Raw genomic sequence first — 14,063 nt, forward strand, 5'->3', positions numbered from 1 at the left:
CACTAATTATTATTGTTTAAGGATTAGTGATTATATCTCACAATTTTAAATATTAACATTGTATATGGATTTTGCTGATCCTTGGTTATTCTAGAACAAAGCCCAAGGTATATGCCCTGCCATATTGCTATTAATCAAACATTTTCAGTGAGATATCACACTTATTTATGCAATATTTATCCATATAGCTTATATTGTATCAGACACTGTCCTAGACCTTTAATATCAAGTCAGAAGTAACCTTCACTTCCAAGAAATCCAGTCTAGTGAGGAAGTCAAAAATATAAGTCAGCAATAGCAAAACTTTATGATAAGCCCAGGGATAAAATGTAAACACAGTGGTTTTGAGAACACACAGAAGAAAAACCCATTTGGGGAGAGGAACAGGAGGACATAACACAGGACAAAGGATGGCTGAGCTGACTGCCTGAGATACAAGACCAAGAGATCAAAGAAATGAATTGGATTTTAAAGAGGCTGTGTTCCAAGTCAACCATTGTGTTAGTTCAGGTATACTAGAGAAACAAATTCATAAACACGCATATGTGTATAAGAAAGAGCTTCATATAAAAGAGCAATTGAATATTGAGAAAACACCTTAGCCCAGTCCAGATCAAGTCATAAGTCTGATATCAGCCCATATGTCTGATACCAATCTATAAAGTCCTCTTCAGACTCATGGAACAACACCGAATGCAGAAAGACCACAGGCCAATGGGTGTAAAATCTTGTGGATCCAGTGGCATTTGGAAACATCTTAGTGCTGGCAGCGGTCTCCAATTGGTTCCTTCAGCCCAAGGTTCTGATTGCCATCAGCCTCTCTCCAGGTGTCTTCTCAACAGGGATGTCTCTCAGGGAGTGAGTAGAGACAATGTGTCCCCTTCCTCCAAAGAGGAAATACAGGAGAGCCCAGAATTATCAGGAGAAGGCCAAGCCCACACAGAGGCCTCATTGACAGGCTACACTCCACCCCTACACTTTTAATCCTCAAAGTGACACCAGATTATGCAACTACCACAACCATTAATAATTATAATGTAGGTGGGAGGATGGGGTTGGGAGGAGGGAAAAAAGGAGCTGATACCAAGGGATCAAGTAGAAAGAAAATGTTTTGGAAATGATGATTATAACATAGGTACAAGTGTGCTTAATATAATTGAATTACAGATTGTTATAAGATCTGTTAGCGGCCCAAATAAAATGATTAATAAAAAAAAGAATTACAACATTAGAATTAAAATCTAGAATTTAACAAGAACTTGGAAGCAATATCTTCATTTTTACCTACAGTCCTCAATTAAGCAGAATCACATAGAGTGCTTCTTCTATGGCAACATCAGGTGGAGATGTTGGAGAGACACAATGAGGCAAGGTAAACAGTTACCACTCTGTACGTTGAATGACAGTGGATAAACAAGTCAATAAATTAACAAGATAAATTTAACTTGCAATAATGGGTCATATCACCAGAATAATGCAGGGTATTATCAAGGAAGTTTTCTCTGAAGAACTCAGAGGTGAGCTTAGACTTAGACATTAATATGTCAGCAAGTGGGAAGGTACAGGTAGGCTGGAAAGGATCCCGAGCAAAGAGTGAGTGTAGCTTGGACAAGCGCCCAAATCTGAAGCTCAGGGGAAATGTGTCCACTGGATAACACACATGGGAAAATCTCCTAAGAACTACTGGAGAGATTTCAACAGGAGGGAAGACCTGCACACCCTGAAAACCAGGAAAACAACTTAAAAGCTACATACACCTACATGCCCAGCTATCTAAAAATATAGCATCTGAGGTCTTAAAAGCTTGAAGTTAAACAATCATCCAGCAGGAAAACAAATAAGCCCATATGGAAAGAAGCACTTGAGCCTGTGTGATCATGAGGTGTTGAGGGCTTCAGGTATCAGTCATCAAAAGAACCAAAACAAACAACTATATAGATGAGAATGAGGGGGGATTAGAGTGGAGACCCAAAGCTCATCTGTAGACAATTGGACATCCCCCCACAGAGGGGTTATAAGAAAGGGATGATTCAACCAGAGTGTAATATAGCTCCGAAGAAACACACATCAATCCTCTAGTTCCTGAAACCTTCCTCCCCTCCATCCCCCAACTACCATGACCCAGTTCTACCTTACAAATCTGGCTAGACCGGAGACTACACATTGGTACAGATAAGTGCTCTTTGCACATGGAATTCAGGACAGATAGACCCCTTCAGGAGCAGTAGTGGGAGTGTCATGAGGATAGGGGAAGGTTGGGGAGGGGAGGTGGGAGGAAGAGGGAATGCAACACAAGGTTGGATATATAGCCCTCACCCCCACCCCAAAGGGGATGAATGACAGGATAAAAGGGAGACAACAGACAATGTAAGATATGAAATAATAATACCAATATATAATTGATCAAGGATTCACAAGGGTAGAAGGGTGGGGGGGAGGGTAAAAAGAGGAGCTTATACCAAGGGCTCAAGTAGAAAATGTTTCGGAAATGATGATGGCAACATATGTACAAATATGCTTGATACAATTGATGAATGTAATGTTGTAAGAGCACCAATAAAATGACTTTTTTTAAAAAAGAAAAGAAAGATATGCTGATTTTGCTCTTTTCTTTTGGTTTTCAACGTCTAGGCCTTTGCACACTTCATTATAGTATTTGATTTTTTTTTTCTTTTTGAGCTGCCTCTAAATGTTTTCTATTCAGCTCTTTGAAATCATCACATCATTAATTTGCCTTAGTTACTCTGAAATTAAGAACAAGTTTCAGCATCTCTTCTGACATCCACTTTGATCTTTTCTGTCTTTCCTGTATTTTTAAGGTCCTTTTGCTTTCTTCATGCATGATGGTCTTGATGTCCTCTCACCGCTCATCATGCCTTTTGTCCTTATTGTTCAATTGTCAAATCGATTCTTCAAATGTTCTAAAAATTCAGGTGGGATCAACTCAATGTTGTATTGAATTTCTGGTGGACTTGTTTTAATGTTCTTCAGCTTCAGCCTAAAGTACATATGAGCAATTGATGTTCGGTTCCATAATCAGCCCAGGGTCTGGGTTAGTTGCTGACATTGAGCTTCTCTATCATCTCTTCCCACAGATGTAGTCAATTTGATACCTGTGTATTCCATCTGGAGAAATCCATGTGTATTGTTGTCATTTGCATAGTTGTAAAAAGGTATTTGCTATGAACAAGTCATTGGTTTGAGAAATCCTACCATGCGATCTCTAGTTTTTTCTATGACCAAGACCATATTTTCCTACTACTGTTCCATCCTCTTTGATTCCAACTTTGCATTCCAATCACCAATGGTTACCAATGCATCCTGATTGCATGTTTGACCAATTTCCAACTGAAATCATTGATAGAATTCTTCAGTGTCTGCATTACTAGCTTTTGAAGATAATCCATATAATCGAATAATAGTTGGATTCCTTGAAGGGGGATAGATAGAATCCCATCATAGAAAACATTGTACTTCATGAGAGATTTGGCAATGTTCTTCGGGACAATGAATGCCATGCCATTCCTCTTGATTTTTTCATTCCCAGTATAGTAAACAATATGACTCAAACTGGCCAATACCAGTCCACTTCAGCTCACTATCACCTACGATATTGATCCATATGTATTCCATATCATTTTTGAAAACTTCCATTTTTCCTAGATTCTTACTTCAAACATTCCAAGTTCCAATTATGAGTAGATTTTTGCAGAGATGTTTCTTCTTACCTTGAGTTCTTCCCCATCAGCAAATGAAGATCGTGAAGGCTCCACTCCCACACGCTTTACTTAATTCACGTCACCCTGGGAGGTTCCACTTTGAGACAGCAGCTCCTTTTTAGTCACATTTTGTGTTCCTTCCAAACGGAGTTCCTTCTGACACGATCTCCCACAATGTTCTGTTCCCACTCATTAGGCCTTCAGCAGTTGACAATGTTCCCATGCTGTGCATAAAGTTATCAGCAGCTATGCCTTCTAATGTGGGCAGCAGATTCCTTCTTGATTGTCTGTGCTTAGTCTGGAAGCTCTGCTGACACTTGTTTCCTTTGGGTGGTCCTGCTGGTATCAGAAATGCCAGTGGCCTAGCTTGCAGTATCCCAGCAACACCCAAGACACCACAGTGTGACCAACTGAAAGACAAGGGGTCCATGATGCATAGATCACCCCCTGATTTGTACATCTTAATAACCACTGCAACAGAAGAGGCCCCGTCTCAGCTGGGGTCAGTTTATCATGTTGGGGAGAGAAAGGGAAGACCAGTCTTTTCCTGCCATACAACAGTGTTTCATGGTCCCCAAATAAGAGATTCCGACAAGATGCTCAGTGAACCTTGATGGAAAGTCAAGTCAAGACATAGAGGGACGAGGCCAGATGTGCATGTAAGGAGATGGTTATACCTCTATAGGTGGGAAAAGCAGGTGGAACAAAGCCTTCATAGTACTTATATAAATCCTGAAAGGGAAAATACCCCTGGTATTATGCTGCTATTTTGACATTTTGCCCCAGTCGCTATCCAAACGCTGGGTGGCCCAGGCAGCCGGCTTTGGACCACTAGGACTTTAAACACTGTCCTGTCAGGGTGTACTACATTTTCACAGGCCACATCAGAAAGCTCCAATTTGGAAACTCAACTAACCAACTGGGCTGAGTATGAAATTCACCCATAGCTGATCTAAGTAACAGAAATATACTCTTGGACTTAAGGTTGAAACACCTGGTATGGGAAGAACCAGCTGACTTCTATCTCACAGTTAGAGAGTTGGGGTCATTGATCTTTGCTTTGAATCTTTTGTTCTGATGGGGGACTGGTGGATGGTGGCTTGAGAGTACCATATGTTTGCTATTTTAATGTTCTTTCTATTTATTTTTTCTTTTTATTACATGTTTCAGTCTAGCAGACATGGTTCTGCCCATAGGAATGAGCATTACTGAAAGTTTTGTCCTATCTCCATTCTTCATTGTTTGGGTAAATAGTGTCCAATCACTTGAGGGTTGTTTTTTTTTTTTAATCTTTATAGGTTAAAAATCCATGTGATTTGGTCTTAAAGGCTCTCCTATGAATGCATGCATACTTTTCTCAACAATGTTTAAATTCTGTAGCAGTGGCTAAGATAATGATGCTATCAAGAGAACTACAATATGTCCCATGGGAATGATTTACATTGGTCCCCAACAAAAGGGGAATGATGTTCTTAAAGTGGACCAGGGACATACATAAACCATAGAAATATGAATGGATTTTGAGTTCACACTCAATCGTAGCTCTAATCTAAGGACAATTTGTTTTTATGACACAGCCCTTCTTGATACCTGCTCTCATGAAGAGATCATTAAAGATATGGTGCTATAGCAAAAGGTGGTGAGGAGATCAGATCCTGGCTATCGGAAAGAAGAGTGCTGGGAGCCTTAAAGGTTTGTCTTAAAATAAGCAGCTCTCTAAGTGCAGTGATCTGTAAGTCCCCATGGAAGAGGCACATCAACCTGTGTGATTCAAGGATGGTAAATAGTTAAATTTAAGACTGGAGGAGGAAACTGTACTAGAGTTTAAATTCTGAGCACCTGTTTTCAATGACAGTGAAAGTACAAAATCTACAGGACCCCCACTTGGATTAAGACTCTACTGAATCCCCGCTGACCATTGACCAGGAATGTGAACAGCCTTATCATCAGACAGAGTGCATTGGAAAGTGGAATAATGCATATGTGATTAAGTTAAAGTTAAACACCTTATCATTTTTTCTCCTTTTAACACATTTTAATTTTGTTCTAGTTTTTATTATTGCCTGTTATTTTTCAATTGAAGTTATTTTGTTTGATTTATTGTTATTGAGCTTTATTTTTCCTTTTGCTTTGTGTTTGTATATGTTTTTCTCTGTATGAAACCCGGGATAGGTAAATCTATAGAGAGAGTAACAGGATTAATAGTTTTGTGGGATGATAATAGGGAAAGTGGGATGATAATAGGGGGGACTAGTAATGAGTACCAAAAAAAAATAAAATGTTCTAAAATTGATTTTAATGATCATCTCACAGCTCTTTTCAATATGTTTCAACTATTGAACTCTTTGGTATGTAAATTATATGTCAACAAATATGTTCAAATTAAAATTCTTGAGGAATAATGATTTTTAAAATGTATCATATGTGAGATAGAGAAAGAAGGTTAAAGTGTAGCAATGGAGAGGAAGTGATTTATGGTACACTGGTAACCTATGCAGGGATCAGGAACAGATGAAAAGTTTATTTTATGTGCAATTGAAAGAAATTAAGGAGAGATGCACCTACTGATTTGTTTGGCTTGATTGTTTCTGTGTGGAAATGGACTATAGGAGTGAATCAAGAGCAAAACAGGAAGACAGTAGGAGTGGTGTCCACTGTCGCTCCTCTGAAAGAGGCAAGTGGTTCACACCACAGAGGAGTCATGGAAAAGAAGGGGACTAAAGGAACTCACGATGCATTGTGGGTATAGAAACTACAAGATTCCCTAGCAGATCGGATGATGAACATGAAAGGGAGAATGAGCCCAAGCCAATTCTCAGGCTGAGCACCTGGCTGGATGCTGGTGCCCTTTATTAAATGGGGGATATTTAGGGAAAGGACTCCGAGAGATGAGTTTAAAGTCAAAGTTTGAAAGAAGGAATACGCATTTCATATATGCCAACTCCCTAGCACTAGGACATAGAAGAGAGCGACAAACGTGCACTCCCCTACCGCGCCCCACCCCCCGCCCCCAGCGCGATTGTGTGGCTGAGTGTTCAGTTGCCGAAGAAACTGAGAGGCAGGAAAGTATTGGGTGGATCTGTTCTGCTCCTCTCAGAGTTTGAGTTTTGGTTCCCTTTGATTTGTTGTGGAAACAAGTAGTTTGCAGCTGGGGCTGGGCGAAGGAGGAAGGTATTTGGGGAGATAAGGCTCCAGCATGGCTTCTAGTTGAAATTACTCTCTAGCCTTTAAAAGCACAAACACAGATCTACAACATTTCAGAACTACAAATCCGTTCTGCTTCCTGGGGGTTTGGAAATAAATAAATAAATGAGAAGATACAGAACAAGATTGCTAAATGATCCTTTGAACCCACTCTGACTGTGTGGTTGTGGCTATTGTTCGCATTTTTTTTTTTTTTACATTGCTGGGCCTCTCACACCAGCGTCCAGTAAGGGGCCAGACTCTTCGGATGCCCAGAGCTTGATCGCATGCTGTAAGGCAAATGGCAAGGTCTTTCCCTTCACCTCTGGGCAGTTGCTCATTTGACAACGGCTGGTGCCGCTCAGCCACCTTTCTGTTCCGTATATATCTACGGACACAGATAGCTCCCGACTTACAATATATCTAAATCACAGTGAACGGAACGTCTTCTACCTCCTCTTTTTCTTTCATGCATATCAGTGTCAGTAGTATGTATTATATACTACTTTACACTATGTAAATTGCTGGTATTATCACTCTCAAATGTTCGCCCACTTGTGTTCAGTTTTAGGGTTTGCTGTTAAAACACGACTGCATTTTGAAGTTAAAACTTTTATACAAGTAACTTGTCATCTAGTCATTCAAATTGAACCTTATCGTAAGTCAGGGACTATCTGTACATCTAATATACCAGGTTAGTGATAAGTTTCTAAGAGACGGATTTGTATTCATTAAAGGTGGATTTTAGAATGACGGAGCAATGTAATTGAGAATAAATTCTATAACACAATTTCAAATAATCTTGTCATCATTAAGCAATACTGACAGAACGTTAATTTAGAAAACAGCAGCAGATAAAATGACATTTATCCTTTCAAAAATCTGAAACACTCTTCTTATTTTTAACATGGGTCTTCCACCAGGGGGCACCCTAATTCCTTTCTTCTCTATCCAACCAGTTTAAAACATTTATGACTGGCTCCTCCAAAAAAATCTAGTTCATTTGACTATATTGATCATTTATCAATCTTATAAGCAATTAGAGTCTCTTAATATCATAAGTATGTATCTTTCTGGATAAAGAGGCACAAAATTTGTGTGTTTGTGGATACCACCATTAAAGGTGGAAGAAAGTATCTATTTCTATATGTTTAAAAACTACTGTGAAAACACATACTTGAAATAATGATGGAAAAATCATACTATTTAATATAAATTTTCTTGAAAAAAATCTCAGGAAAAACTGTGAAAATTCTGTTTTCTAAAAATGGAATCCCTCTCCCCACTCCCAAACCCCTTAGATTAGAACAGAGTTTACTTTTCAATCAATCTATAGTCTGAGACTATTATTTTGTTTGCTTCTTTTTATCAGAGTGAGTAAGCTAAGTTATATCTTTCTCCACCCTACATTTAATTAGTAAATTTGAGCTTTCTAAAGGTAGTTTGCTTTCATATTGCCTCTCTTGAGGATTAACTGTTCTAAATTTGTGACACTCTTATTTTGTGACCTGTAAGTTGTTTTTCAAAGCATTTAGGGTTTCTAAATGCTTTCTAGCTAATTAATTTCCCTGGGAAAATACAGTTTTTATTAACTCAAAATTATTTATTTATTTATTTTTGCAAACTATTTGCCCAAATTGAGATAAAAGGAAGGAAACTAATCCTGGCATATTAGAGAGAAATTCTGGCTTACACGTTTGTGATATCTACTTGATATATAAAAATAACTACTTTGAAACTGAATATGTCCCATACCACCCATATTTATAGTCAAGTGTAAATAAAGAATGTATTTTTAACAGTCTCTGGAAGTTGATATTTATAAACTATAATACACTTACCCAATGCAATGAGATTTATTTGTACTTTTGAGGCTATGGTTCATAATCTAAATCACAAGGTCCTCGAAGTGTTTTGATGATTTCATTTGCATTCTCATATCTATAGAGAAATCATTAATTATATCTCCAGTAAATACATTTTTAAAGACCTGTTGCTCTCAATTTGATTCCCTCATAGCAATTCTACATGACAGCCTAGAATTGCCCCCTTGGGTTTCCAAGACTCACCCTTATGCACGCAGACCACCTCATGTTTCTCCTGCGGAGCAGTCGCTGGGTGCCAACAGTCTGTCTTTCGGTTAGTAACTGTGCCAATGGGGTTGTTTTACAATCAATTAATTGTTCATTTTTCTTTCATAGAAAATATCATTCTCTTTCATTCTGATAAACTGTCTAATGGAATTCATTGCCTGAAATGGTTCATTTTATCACTACAGTTGAGGGGGAAAAGGACTGACTCTAAGCTCACATCAGCATTGAGGACCATCAGATGATCAAAGACACATGCTCACCTGTCAAGCTCATATTCCTGGGGAAATTGCAATCTCTTAAGTTGTGTTTGAATATTTGCAGAGAAATTTTATGTGTTACTACACGCAAATATACTACTGCCTATTTATATTCTCAACAGTCAGATGTTTTTCTGTCAAAAGACAATGACATCCATTCAAGTGTGTATTTTCCACTGAGAATTATAAACCTATTTGTCTGGTGACAAAATAATTTAGGAACTTAGAAAGAACCCTCCATCTCCCAGGAACTCCATTGACCTTTTGTTCATTTCAGTGAAATCCTCATTTCACTGAAAACTGAAATAACAAATAATCCCCCCCCAAAACTTAAAAAATTAATTTAAGACATACTATAAACTTTTACTAAAGTCTACTCGAGTTTCATTCAGCAGGTAAACACGATGCTTCTAGAGGACAAGCTATAGAAACTCTGAAATGAACTTAAGTTTCTAGATCTGGAAAGAAAAAAACCAAACAATGTCTGGCTGTTCTTGAACCCCATTGAAAGAGATCTATCAACTATTGTTAAAAGGAAACAAAAATTGCAACAACTCCAAAAATAAACCTCCCAGGAAGCTACCATTCAATTCTTGAATGTCAGTCTCAATAAGACATCGCATACACATGGATTACTGTACCTGTGTATGCTTCTTTAAAAATCAATATTCTCTTGTGGTATTACAAGAATATTCATGAAATGGTTTCTATCTTTTGGGTCAGGTAAATTTGGAAAGGAAAAACACAATATATATTATTTGTCTGCCTTTTGAGTGTGACTTCAATATTCAAGTTATTTACACAATTAAGCTTTTGGATCATGCAAGACTTGATGGCATCCAATGTTTCCTTCATTTTAAAAAATGAGTTGTAAAATTGGTAGGTTAAAACTTATTTCAAGAGTGATTTCAATCATTATAAGAAGAACGTCCAGGTTAAACAGTAATCAGTGGTCCACCTCTGAGGAATTAGCCACTGGAAAGAGTCAGAGCAGCAGCAGGCCATTTTCAGATGCTGAAAACCTCACGGATAGCAGGGAAATGTTGTCAGCTTTGGTGCCACAAAATCAACCTCTCAGGTTGGAAAGCACTCAAAATCAGACTGAGGAAGAAGGGCCTTCTCAAAGTAGAATTGACCATAGTGACGTAAATGGAGTAACATTTCTGAGACTTGCATTTGCTGATGGGGCACAATCCAAAATAAGAAGCAATAGCCATGAGCATCTATAAGTAATAGGGACTTGGGATCTAAGAAGTTATAAATCTAGGAAAACTGCAAGTCATAAAAATAAAATGAATTGCATAAAGATCTGGATACTAAGCATTAGTAAGCTGAACTGGATGGGTGTTGGCCCTTTTCTTTATTTTAAAAAATAGTCCTATTGGTATAGTCTTCTTTGAAAATAGTTCTAATAGTGATCTATCTAGATAAGGTAGGCAGACTAGGCAATCTGGAGGAGAATACAATGGGACTGACAATTCCAGGGGGACTTGGGAGAGGGGGAGGCAGGGGAAAGGAAGTTGGTGTTAGCAAACCCAGGGACAAGGGAACAAGTGACCCAAAATCAATGGCAAAGAGGGTGTACGAGGCCTGGTAGGGCTTGATCATGGGCAATGTAACTGAGAGAAATTACTGAAACTCAAACAAAGGCTGAACATCATAGTGGGACAGGAGAAAAGTAAAAGGAAATAGATGAAAGAACTAGGAGGCAAACGGGCATTTATAGAGGTCTAAATACAGGCATGTACATATGTAAATATATTTATATATGAGGATGTGGAAATAGATCTATGTGTATATATGCATAGGTTTACTATTAAGGTAGCAGAAGGACATTGGGATTCCACTAAAGTACTCCCTCAATGCAAGAACACTTTGTTCTAGTAAACTGGCATTCCATGATGCTCACCTTTCCGACATGATTGCTGAAGACAAAGCGGGTGCATAAGTAAATGTGGTGAAGAAAGCTGATGGTGCCTTGCTATCAAAAGATATAGTGTCTGGGGTCTTAAAGGTTTGAAGGTAAACAAGCATCCATTTAGCTGAGAAGCAACAAAGGCGACATGGAAGAAGCACACCATCCTGTGTGATCACGAGGTGTTGATAAGATCCGGTATCAAGCATTCTGATCCCAATTGTACCTTACAAATCTAGCTAGATCAGACAGTGTACACTGGTACATATAGTAACTGGAAACACAGGGAATCCAGGACATGAACCCCTCGGGACCAGTGGTGAGAGTAGTGATACTAGGAGGGTAGAGGGAAGGTTGGGTAGAAAGGGGAAAGTGAACACAAGGATCTTCATATAACCCCATCCTTGCGGGATGGACAACAGAAAAGTGGGTGAAGGGAGATGTTAGACAGTATAAGACATAACAAAATAATAATAATTTGCAAATTATCTAGTATTCATGAGGGAGGGGGAGTGGGGAGGGAGGGGATAAATGAGGAGCTGATACCAAGAGCTCAAGTACAAAGGAAATGTTTTGAGAATGATGATGGCAACAAGTGTACAAATGTGTTTGACACAATGGTTGTATGTATGGACTGTGATAAGAGTTGTATGAGCTCCCAATAAAATGATTTAAATAACAGAAAGAAATTAACACTTGAAATGAAATATCCATTTTTTAACTTTGCAAGGAAAATGAATTATTTGAAGCAATCCTCATGGCTATGCATTTGGCTGCTAACCTCAAAGTTGACAGTTCTAAACCACCAGGCACTCCATGTAAGACAGATGAGGCTTTCTACTCTGAAGAATTACCGTCCATGTAAGGTGGATTCTTTGTCAAAAGAGTTGGCTACAGCGGCAGGAAAAAAACAGTTTTGAAACCAGAAGACAAAGCCATAAAACCAAGGTGAGGTGTGTGATAACTGAAGTTTGGGGTCTGTGGGCTTGGAGATGGTTCAGAACACCTCACTGCTCCTGATGGCTACAAAGAACCAGCCTCTTCCAAAGAGGACAACCCCAGAGGACTCTGGATCGAGAACCATTTTATAACTCTGTCTCCAAAATACAGAGAAGCTTACCTGAAAGAATGCTGGCCTTTGGTTCAGAAAGCCAGGAATGAACATCGTGTTACCGCAACCTGGGACCTGACTGAGGGCAGCATGACTGTTGGTACAGCAAGGAAGACTTTTGATCCATATATCATCATTAGAGCCAGAGCCGAATAAAACTTTTAGCAAGGAGGGATTTGTTTGAGCAGGCAATAAAAATTCTTCAGGATGATGTTGCCTGTGACATCATTAAAATAGGTACTCTAGTAAGAAATAAAGGTCTGTAGAGACAGCAGCTTATTGGCCCCAAAGGCTCTACATAGAAGGCATTGGAACTGTTGGCGAATGATTACTTTGTGGTTCAAGGACCCACAGTTTCAGCAGTTGGACCGTTCAATGGTTTAAAAGAGGGTGGGAAAGTAGTCCTGGAGACTGAAGAATATTCAGCCAATATACAACATTAAAACTTTAATGAAGAAACAAGAGTTGGCAAAAGATTCTGAAATAAGATCACAGAGTTGGGAAAGATTTTTACCACAGTTCAAACATAAAAATGTGAATAAGCACAAGGAACCAAAGGAAAAAAAAAACTTGTTAAGAAAGAGTATACACCATTCCTACCACAATAGCCGGAACATCAGATTGACCAAGAATTGGCTAGTGGTGGATACTTTTTGAAGGCAAATCCGAAGAAATGGCAGAAGGTGGAAGCTATAAAGAACTAAGCAAGCAGACTCTCTCAGTAAGAAAAAAAGAAAAGAAACAAAGCTTTAATTCACCTAAAGAAAAAACAGTTGTGAAATCGAAGGAAGCTTCTGTAGAAACTAAAATTGATGTGGTTGCTATCAAGGAAAAGGTTAAGAAAACAAAGAATAAGAAACGGTGAGCACTGACAGCTGAGGAACCTAAACTTCAGATGGAAGCCAATGAAAAGAGAAGAGTAGCCTCCAGATCAAAGCCCCTGCACTAGAATTTATTGAGCTGTCTCCTTTTGTAAAGGATTTGAGGTGCAACGGGCATGCGTTGCCTTATCTATAAGAAGCAAGGCTTTGATCACTTTTTCCCCTTGAGCTTCTTTTGTTTCCTGAAGAGTTCTGTATAAATAAATAATTTGTGTGGTTTTTGCAAAAATGTTTTACTACAAACCAGTATATGTGTCATCGTCTGCATAATTTTAGTAGCATTCTTTAGGTTTCATACAGAATTTCTTTTAATGAACTACTGTTTAGGCATTGTAATTATCAATACAACGAATGGTGCCACTTGTTAGAATTTAAATGTAAAAAAAAAATTAGTCTTGGAAACCCATATAAGCATTTCTACTGTGTCCTATAGAGTTACTATGAATCATAATCAACTCCATGGCAGTGTTTGCTTGCTTGCCTGCTTTTTATATCTCAAAAGAGACTGACTTAAAAGATGCTGTACCCTAATGCTGTCTGACACGGAAAAGAAAAGCCATCCTATATGCCAAGAAAGAGCACGACTCTCAATGAAATGGATTGACACAGTGGCTACAATGGGCTCATGGACAGAAACAATTGTGAGGATGAGCCAGGGCCTGACAGTATTTAATTCTGTTGTGCACAGGGTAGCTATGGCTCAGAACCGACTTGATGGCACCTACCAACTCAGTCTTAGTCTCAAAACACCGCTGGGACCTATTCAGCATCACGGCAACGCCTACGTCTTCACTGGCAGTCTGGTGGTGGCTGTACAGGAAGGGCACTGTCAGATCCCAAGTCTCCCTGGAACGGAAGAATGTTTCTTAAAGGACTGAGTTGTACCTGATCTATTTTTAGTTGT

At 38.7% G+C, this 14,063-nt stretch overlaps 1 pseudogene; it reads left to right on the forward strand.

Annotated features, from left to right (window-relative positions):
* The first annotated feature begins 11,994 nt into the window (after positions 1–11,994).
* On the forward strand, positions 11,995–13,227 carry LOC142460990 (KRR1 small subunit processome component homolog; annotated as a pseudogene).
* The last annotated feature ends 836 nt before the right edge of the window (positions 13,228–14,063 follow it).

The sequence above is a fragment of the Tenrec ecaudatus genome, chromosome 11 (genome assembly GCF_050624435.1).
Source record: "Tenrec ecaudatus isolate mTenEca1 chromosome 11, mTenEca1.hap1, whole genome shotgun sequence".
Taxonomy (NCBI): Eukaryota; Metazoa; Chordata; class Mammalia; order Afrosoricida; family Tenrecidae; genus Tenrec; species Tenrec ecaudatus.